The sequence below is a fragment of the Berghia stephanieae genome, chromosome 1 (genome assembly GCF_034508935.2).
Source record: "Berghia stephanieae isolate SIO BIC M18660-M18661 chromosome 1, UCSD_Bste_1.3, whole genome shotgun sequence".
In the NCBI taxonomy this organism is placed as follows: Eukaryota; Metazoa; Mollusca; class Gastropoda; order Nudibranchia; family Aeolidiidae; genus Berghia; species Berghia stephanieae.
In genome coordinates, this window is record NC_088360.1 from 59,473,728 (window position 1) to 59,481,227 (window position 7,500).

At 36.2% G+C, this 7,500-nt stretch overlaps 1 protein-coding gene and 2 long non-coding RNA genes across 5 annotated transcripts in view; 2 read left to right on the forward strand and 1 right to left on the reverse strand.

Moving 5' to 3' along the window:
- Positions 1-7,500, forward strand: part of LOC144978558 (protein phosphatase EYA1-like) — a 216,612-nt gene that overhangs the window by 37,964 nt on the left and 171,148 nt on the right. The window lies entirely within an intron of this gene.
- Positions 3,291-6,916, forward strand: LOC144978540 (uncharacterized). Of its 2 annotated transcripts, none has more exons than XR_013646530.1 (2): positions 3,291-3,494; positions 6,755-6,916. It is a non-coding gene; the product is annotated as an uncharacterized LOC144978540 (long non-coding RNA). The 2 variants fall into 2 exon arrangements; XR_013646529.1 differs by lacking the exon at positions 6,755-6,916 and adding an exon at positions 4,630-5,886.
- Positions 4,148-4,901, reverse strand: LOC144978551 (uncharacterized). Its single transcript, XR_013646531.1, has 2 exons — positions 4,772-4,901; positions 4,148-4,502 (listed from the first exon to the last, which is right to left on the reverse strand). It is a non-coding gene; the product is annotated as an uncharacterized LOC144978551 (long non-coding RNA).

The following is a 7,500-nucleotide window of genomic DNA, read 5'->3' on the forward strand; positions in this document are numbered from 1 at the left end:
CGACTCACTTTAACACTTTATTTATGCGTTCGTCGCCTGATATTGTGAGATAATTTCAGGGCAGTGCCAGGCTATGAACTATTGAACACTACTCTCGGTTCTCTCTGAACATGCGTTTTGGGGCGTCAAGCATAATCAAGAAAGTTATCTGTCTTAACTGTATTCGGGGCTTCTGTCGTGTAAAGTGGTCAACCTCGCTTTGACTAAAAAGAGCTCGCATTCTCTTCTCGGTACCATGACGGTGGTCTCTTGAGAGGCTTTTACTCCCAATATTACCATGTAGAGGATATTGCTCACTTTTTTGACTCACCATAATTCAGGGGAACATTAGTTAAATGACTGAACTATTTGTCTTACATGGTTTCTTCTCTTACCGTCTATCTAATAATGAGTATCCTGCAGCAGTATTACACGTGCAGTCAATAAAGGTGCTCTTTTATATGGATCTTGTCGATAAGATGGGCACCTGGGGCTGTGTATATTACGGAGTATGTCTTGTTTATAATAACAGATTTAAGTATGTGAGGGATTGCGGTTTATTGTTGTAAATATCTTTTTTTTTCCTCTGCAAATGTTGCTCTCTTTATTGCATTTACTTTAGTTCTTTCGTTGTTGGTGTAAACATAAAGATAACAACTCTCTTCCTTCCGAAAAAAAATCTACAGGGAGAGAAGCACGAGGAAGAGAATTAAAAGGTGTGGTAAAGGAAGAATGAAATGTTATAGAGGAAGTAAAATGGGTGGGTCTTTGAATTCACGAAATTATAGAAATGAGCATATCATCAACAATATATTTTTTCATTCTGTTATCCATCTTAATAATTTCTGTTACCTTGCCGGGCTGGAAAGTATGCACTATATTTTTCGTCTGCTATCTGAACTTTTTGTAATTTATTTGAGTGTAGGTACCATTTCAATGAAAGGGTCGTAGTAGTAGTATGTAATACTAAATAGGGACTATAACATCTTGAAGTTGCAAATTTCGATCATTTTAGTTATAATTTTATGAAATTTGACGGAACATTCTTTTTTTGTTTTATGGATTAAATCAGCTCGAGGTTAATCTCATAATACTATGAAACCATCTTCTTGTTAAATGGAAACGCCATATGAATCTTCATGTTTGTGTGTGTGTGTGTGTGTGTGTGTGTGTGTGTGTTTATATAATACGTGTTAGTGTGTTCTTTAAGTACATTTTGTAAATACTTACCCGTTTGTGTTCATACGCATGTAATGCAAACCTAAATTGGTTTTGTCTGTATCTCTTTCCAATATTGTGATCACCCATCTCAATCTTTCTTTGCTTTCGTCATACATTTATTATTTTGTTCCTGTAATCCATCCCTGGATGTACGACTTGTAGGTTGGACAGCGAAGCGGCGTTTTGTATTGACAAAAGCGTGTAAGCTCTGAACTGAAAGTAAAATTGAATAAAAATGAGAATACAGTTGTCAAAGAGAACGCTTGATCGGATCGGACCTTTATCAAGTTGTGATGATTTACTTCTAATCAAAACAGAACATCTCATACTTTGCATATTCAGCTGTAATATGACAAAACGCCTTTTTTAAAATGTTGACCAGAAAACGTTACTTCAACAAAATGATCTCTATCTTGTGCGGCTCTGTTGTCTTGTATGGCACTCGCCTTCAGATAGGAAGGTCTAGGGTTCGAATCCCGCTCTGAGCGGTGCATATTTGAGTCCTTGAAAAAAGGCTCTTAACTCATTCTGTCACCGTACCTATGTGTAAATGTGTTAACAGCGTTGTCTATGTCGGAAAAAATAATTGCAACATCGCATAACATGACTCGTCTGTTAAGTGTTGCTATTGGTTAGGGACACATAAACACGTTGAATACGTTAGTGGATATTGCACTTTATAAATGTTCATTTTTTTCTTGTTAAAAGTGCCAAAAAGTGTAAGATCCGAGGCTTATATAAGAAGTCTCGGGTTTGAGATTCGTAAAACAATTTTGAAATGTTTGTGATCCTCTTAAATCGAAATTCAAAATAAATATTGTCTGGCCCAATCAATAAGTGTTTTGTTAGAGTGTAACCGTACCGATTCTCCTATCGCAGTGTTCAATGACTTGGTTTCATGCTGATCTTCGATGAATAACACGCTTAAATTCACTACCGAATCAGAGATCGCGGGAGTATGAAATAAGCATAATCCGATCATAATGTGTTATTAATGTGTTATAAGTATGATTTACATAAATTGATCATAGAGATAACGTTTTTATTTGTTGTTTGTTGTTGTTTGATCAACCCTCACCGCCTGGTGTTTTGATAGCATCACAAGTCAAAGTCAATACTTTGCTGCTAGTCTAGGCTGTGGACTGGACTGTATTGATGCCACTCGTTTTGGTAAAATACTCACAACACCTGTCAGCCGGGAATAACGTACCAAAACACAAAACTATGTGTGACCTTAAACGTTTATATTCGTAGAATAAATGAGAAATAATCATTAATGAGTGACGTCAATTTAATTCCTTTTATTAAATAAGAAAATTAAATAATTTAGAATTTTCTTTTATCAAATTTAATTCTCCACCTGTCTATAAAGTAATGTCGGCAAATTAATTTGACAACTTTAATACCGTTTTAACTACTTTTGTTATCGATTGAAGAAGGGTTTTTAACCCGAGTTAAGTATATTGTATTTAGTTTTGAATCTGTTCTATTCATTTTTGTACATTACTTTTTGATAATATCACACCGTGGTTGCCATGAACCAGTTAACTGCCGTACTATGGAAAAACATGTATTTTAAAGATTGGCCAAAAAACTCGTTCTTCAAAAATCGATGGATTTAAATGACCCTCATCTTGGAAACCCCCCCCCCCAAAAAAAAAACTCTCAAACCTAAGACCTCCCGAAGTCCCAGGTTTGATAGTTTTTACCAAGATATTGAATTTGAATATTATGTCTTCATCCTGGTTGACAACTAACAAAAGGACACATTAAATCTTGGTAACCCGTTTGATTCGTTTTTAAAGAATAAAGCCAATGTTGTTTGAGCCTCCGGAATATAATCTGTCAGTCTCCGATAATACGAGACAAAGCGTTTAAAATTTGGTTTGAGAGTACATTGAAGTACCTTAACAAGTTTTTGGAACTGAAGGATTCCTTCCTAATGTTAAACTCGAACTAGATTAGTTTATTCACCAATACGTCACTCATTTGTCCATACGCTGTCCATCCAGTCACTCCTCTCTCCATTTCAATAGGCTTCCTAAGTCGTGACGTAATCCTGCGCAGCAACGCATGGCAACAAACCGGCTGGCTCTAAACAGTCGAGAAAAATGGCTGACACGAACTCTATTTCCATCACCGCCCTTATGAAATACTTCTCCAATGAGCATAAAAGTGTCTCGCGAGGTGAAAATCATCATCAGTCAGGTCCTGTTTTGACTTTCACTTACTCAGATGGCTTGATGTTCGGCAAAGTTCAAGCCAGCATGAAGAATAAAGAGTATTCTGTGAAGGTAAGTCATTTCGTCTTCTCATTCTCACTCTCAAAATCTCACATCTCCGTAAAACTACTGTTGGACAATAATCAGTTTACTTTGAGTTTAGGCAGATTTAGTATATCCAATGGAAAGATTTAACTGTTTACGTTCGATTTTAGTTAGGGAGAGAGAGAGGGAGTCATTGAATTATTGTGTTTTTATCTTATGGACCACGGACTTTGAGGTCTTAGTCTTGCTTCGTTAATTTTCGTTGCTATTGACTATAGTCTACTACATACTATTTAGTATCGTGTTGTAACCTTTATTATAATACTCATATGAGCATCACAATCACCAATCACGCTAGACATTTTATCATACTTCATGTGGGGCAGCGTGGATCAGCGGTACGGTTTTTGCTTCGTACCCGAAAGGTACCGAGTTCGTTCACCCGCCGCTGCGCTGTGTGGCCTTGAGCAAGTCACCTCCCCTAGCTCAATTTGCGGCGCTGCACCGTGGTTATTCCAGTCTTCCCTGGGAATAGACCCTAGAGATAAATTTCCTCTATGGGATGAATAAAGGATTTATTTAGACCAGTGTTAGTCACGGTAAACTAAACTTCCTATTGGGTTAAGGTGTAATGTAAATGTTGCTGCTTGAAACTCGAAGAAATCAATAACATTGTGAAATTGAATGTGAACTTCAATTTAATATACGAAAACAGATAAAATGGACGTTTCGGGTTTCCCCCTTATCAACAAAGCAAGATGAATGAAAGAATCACTTAATTTGTTTTTTTTAATTGAGTTTTTATACAGCGTAATATCCACTAAATGTGCTCAAAGTGCTTTACAAGGGGTCCCTGGCCAACAGCAACATTTAACATGTAAGACGGGACATGATGCCTGTTGGGCGATATTACAATTTTTTCGGACAGAGACAACGCCAGGTACTCATTTGACACCTGAGTACGGTGAGAGATTGTGAGTAAAGAGCCTTCTCCAAGGACTCAACTATGTGCCGAGCGAGGCCCAAACCCAGGACCTTCTGATCTGAAAGCGAGTGTCATACCACAAGACCACAACAGACGTTTTATTAGTTTGTTTGTTTTTTGCCTATTGAGCATGGTCGCAGCTCTAAATTTGAATCTTTTATTCTTTTACTTCCACAGATCTATCTTGATGATGCCTTGGGTTGATTCAGTCCAAAACTAATTTGTGTGGTTTTATTTAACAATGTTAATGACATTGAACATACATTGATACAACAATGCCATAATTTGTCATGTTTATCATGTAAAATCATGTATGGACCTACAAAACCATTATTTTGAATGGTGATTTGATGATGATGAACAAAATATGTGTGTTGTACAAAATAAATGGCAAAGCTAACAAAATGCAATCTCCTTAATAAGAGGAGACTGGGGATTGACAAGTGCTGCAACAAATTGAAAAATAATATCAGATGTTTCTCTTAACATGGTTGGAATATATGAGAGGATGTTAACATTTTTCAGTCTTTCATTAGCCCTCTCAACATGAATTCTACATGAAGCAATTTCTTTTGTTAATAAAATCTCATTTTCAGTAAATTTATTATGTAAAAAAGGGAGGGATATTTACAGTTACTCCTTGAGGTAAAATATCTTGAATCAGGATGGGGTTTTACCTTTATTACCTTTATCTGCTAAAATTAATTCTCCAGGGCTTAAAATTAAAAGTTTTAGTAATCCACAATTTTGTACAATGACCTTATCCGAGACAGACCCTGGATCATGTTTAGAAATAAAATTTATCACACCATTTGGACTTAGACCAACAAGAGCTTTAACAGAATTCATGGACCTATAAGAAGAATAAGTTAACCGTTGTTTATCCATTTCTTTAGGAATAGCAATTTGGTCATCTGTACAATCAATGATCATTCTGCAATTTGGAAATCTTAAAAATGATGATGGAGCTGATAGTTTATTTTTATGTCTAGAAGGGCATGTAACCTTCATAACATTTTCAAAGAGAAGCGTATGGCTTATGTAAAACATGAATAAAAGTTTGTATAATATTTGTTATAGTACTTTCACTAACGCTAAACAATTGTGAAATATGAAGGTTAGCGTAGTTCTGTCTAAGTTTCATAAGTGTAATAATGAAAATTTGGTCTTTTAATGCAACTGTCTCTTCCTGAACTTCCCATCTACTATAATAAATAATGTTACCTCTAAAGCACTCAACATATTGAACAATAATATTAAATATTTTAAAAGAATGTACACCTGTCTCCATTCGAAGAACTTTTTCTGTAAGGCTTGAAACAGTGTAAGTGCGTTGAATCTAACTTAGTTGGGTTTTTTAAAGCTAGCTATTTCCTTATTTTTGTCTGTAATTTTTTGTTCTTGAATTAAATTTGTTGTTCTATTTAAAATATCCTCACTTGTTCTACAATCTGTTTTTTTTTTTAAAGATGGAATCCTGTGATGATGGTGACGAGAGTTGAGATGATGATGAGGGAGAAGATAATGAGGATGATGATGAGGAGGAAAATAATGATGATGAGGAACCTGGTTTTTTTAAAGGTGGGACTTTGTGATGATGATGAAGAGAGTTGAGCTGATGATGATGATGATGATGATGATGATGATGATGATGATGATGATGATGATGATGATGATGATGATGATGATGATGATGATGATGATGATGATGATGATGATGTGATGATGATGTGGTGGTGGTGGTGGTGGTGGTGGTGGTAGTGGTGGTGGTGGTGGTGGTGGACTTCTTGATGTTGGTGCCAATTGAGATGGGGTGGGAATTCCTTGTGTCACTTTTCTTTTCTTTCTTTCTGGCTCTGATGGAAACAATTTATTTTTATTTCTGTCAAACAATTCAGGGAGGTTGCTTTGTCACCATCTCTGAAGTGACAAGAACACACTCTTGATGATGATGTTGGATCTTTTGTCCTTTCACCTGAAATGAAAAGATTAAAAAAAAAACAATAATTCTGTTGGGCATATTGGGTATATTATTTAATTTGATAAGTACTTTGTTTTAGACTATCTTGTTTGACACCAGCTCAATGCATGATAAATCAAAGGTGTGCAAGAGACTAGGTTACTGGTGGGTCTCTCGCCTGTCTTTTATGAAATCGCACATTCAGCAAAATGTCGCACTTCCTCATTACTTCTTTTGATGATTTTGACTAGGTATATATAAAAATAAGAATTCTTAAATTTACACAGTTAAAGTTGATCTTGGGTTGAGTGTGGCAAGACTTGCGTTTTCTCTTTATTTCAGTCAGTACTGTACTGGACAGTGCGGTGATGGAAACTTTGGAGTGTCAACAATCGGGCACAGGTAAAGGAGAGAGGTCCCTGCCGCCATCTTGCTTTGTTCACACAGAGTTGCCACCTCGGCTGTCGGGGAAGGGAGGCATGGCAGAGAATCAGAGAAACTTTTCAAAAAAAAGAGGAAAGTATGTGTGTTTGTGTGTGTGTGTGTGTGTGGTGAGAGAGAGAGAGAGAGAGAGAGAGAGGATCTGCGTGAGGGGAGGGGGGGGGGGGAGAGGTTGCGTTATTTTATTTATTTATTTTCATTTTGCCATAAAGGTATCGAGTTTAAAGTAAGATTTTAACAAATATTTTATTCTCTTTCTTCTTGTTCTCCTTTTAAAAAAATTATCACTTATCAGTAGAACTTAACTCTCATTCAGTTTATCAGCCTTAACATCAAAACGATTGAGATATCATTTTTGCTTCAACTTCAATAAAAACCTAGTTTGGAATGTATTTTTATTTATACTTTCGTGCAATTGTACACTTTAATCATAAAATATAGGTCTACGTAAGCTAGAACTTGACCTAGATCTGGACTACGAACTCTATCAAATGTTCGACGAGGCGTGCGTGCTTACCTGACTAAAGTGGTCCACTTTTTCTTCAATTTTTTGTCTGCCTGTCCATTTGGAAATCTGTAAAACTTGCAGGAGTGACTCTCTGACTGGTGTAGACAATCTGGTACAAAATACTGGACCATATTTAAGA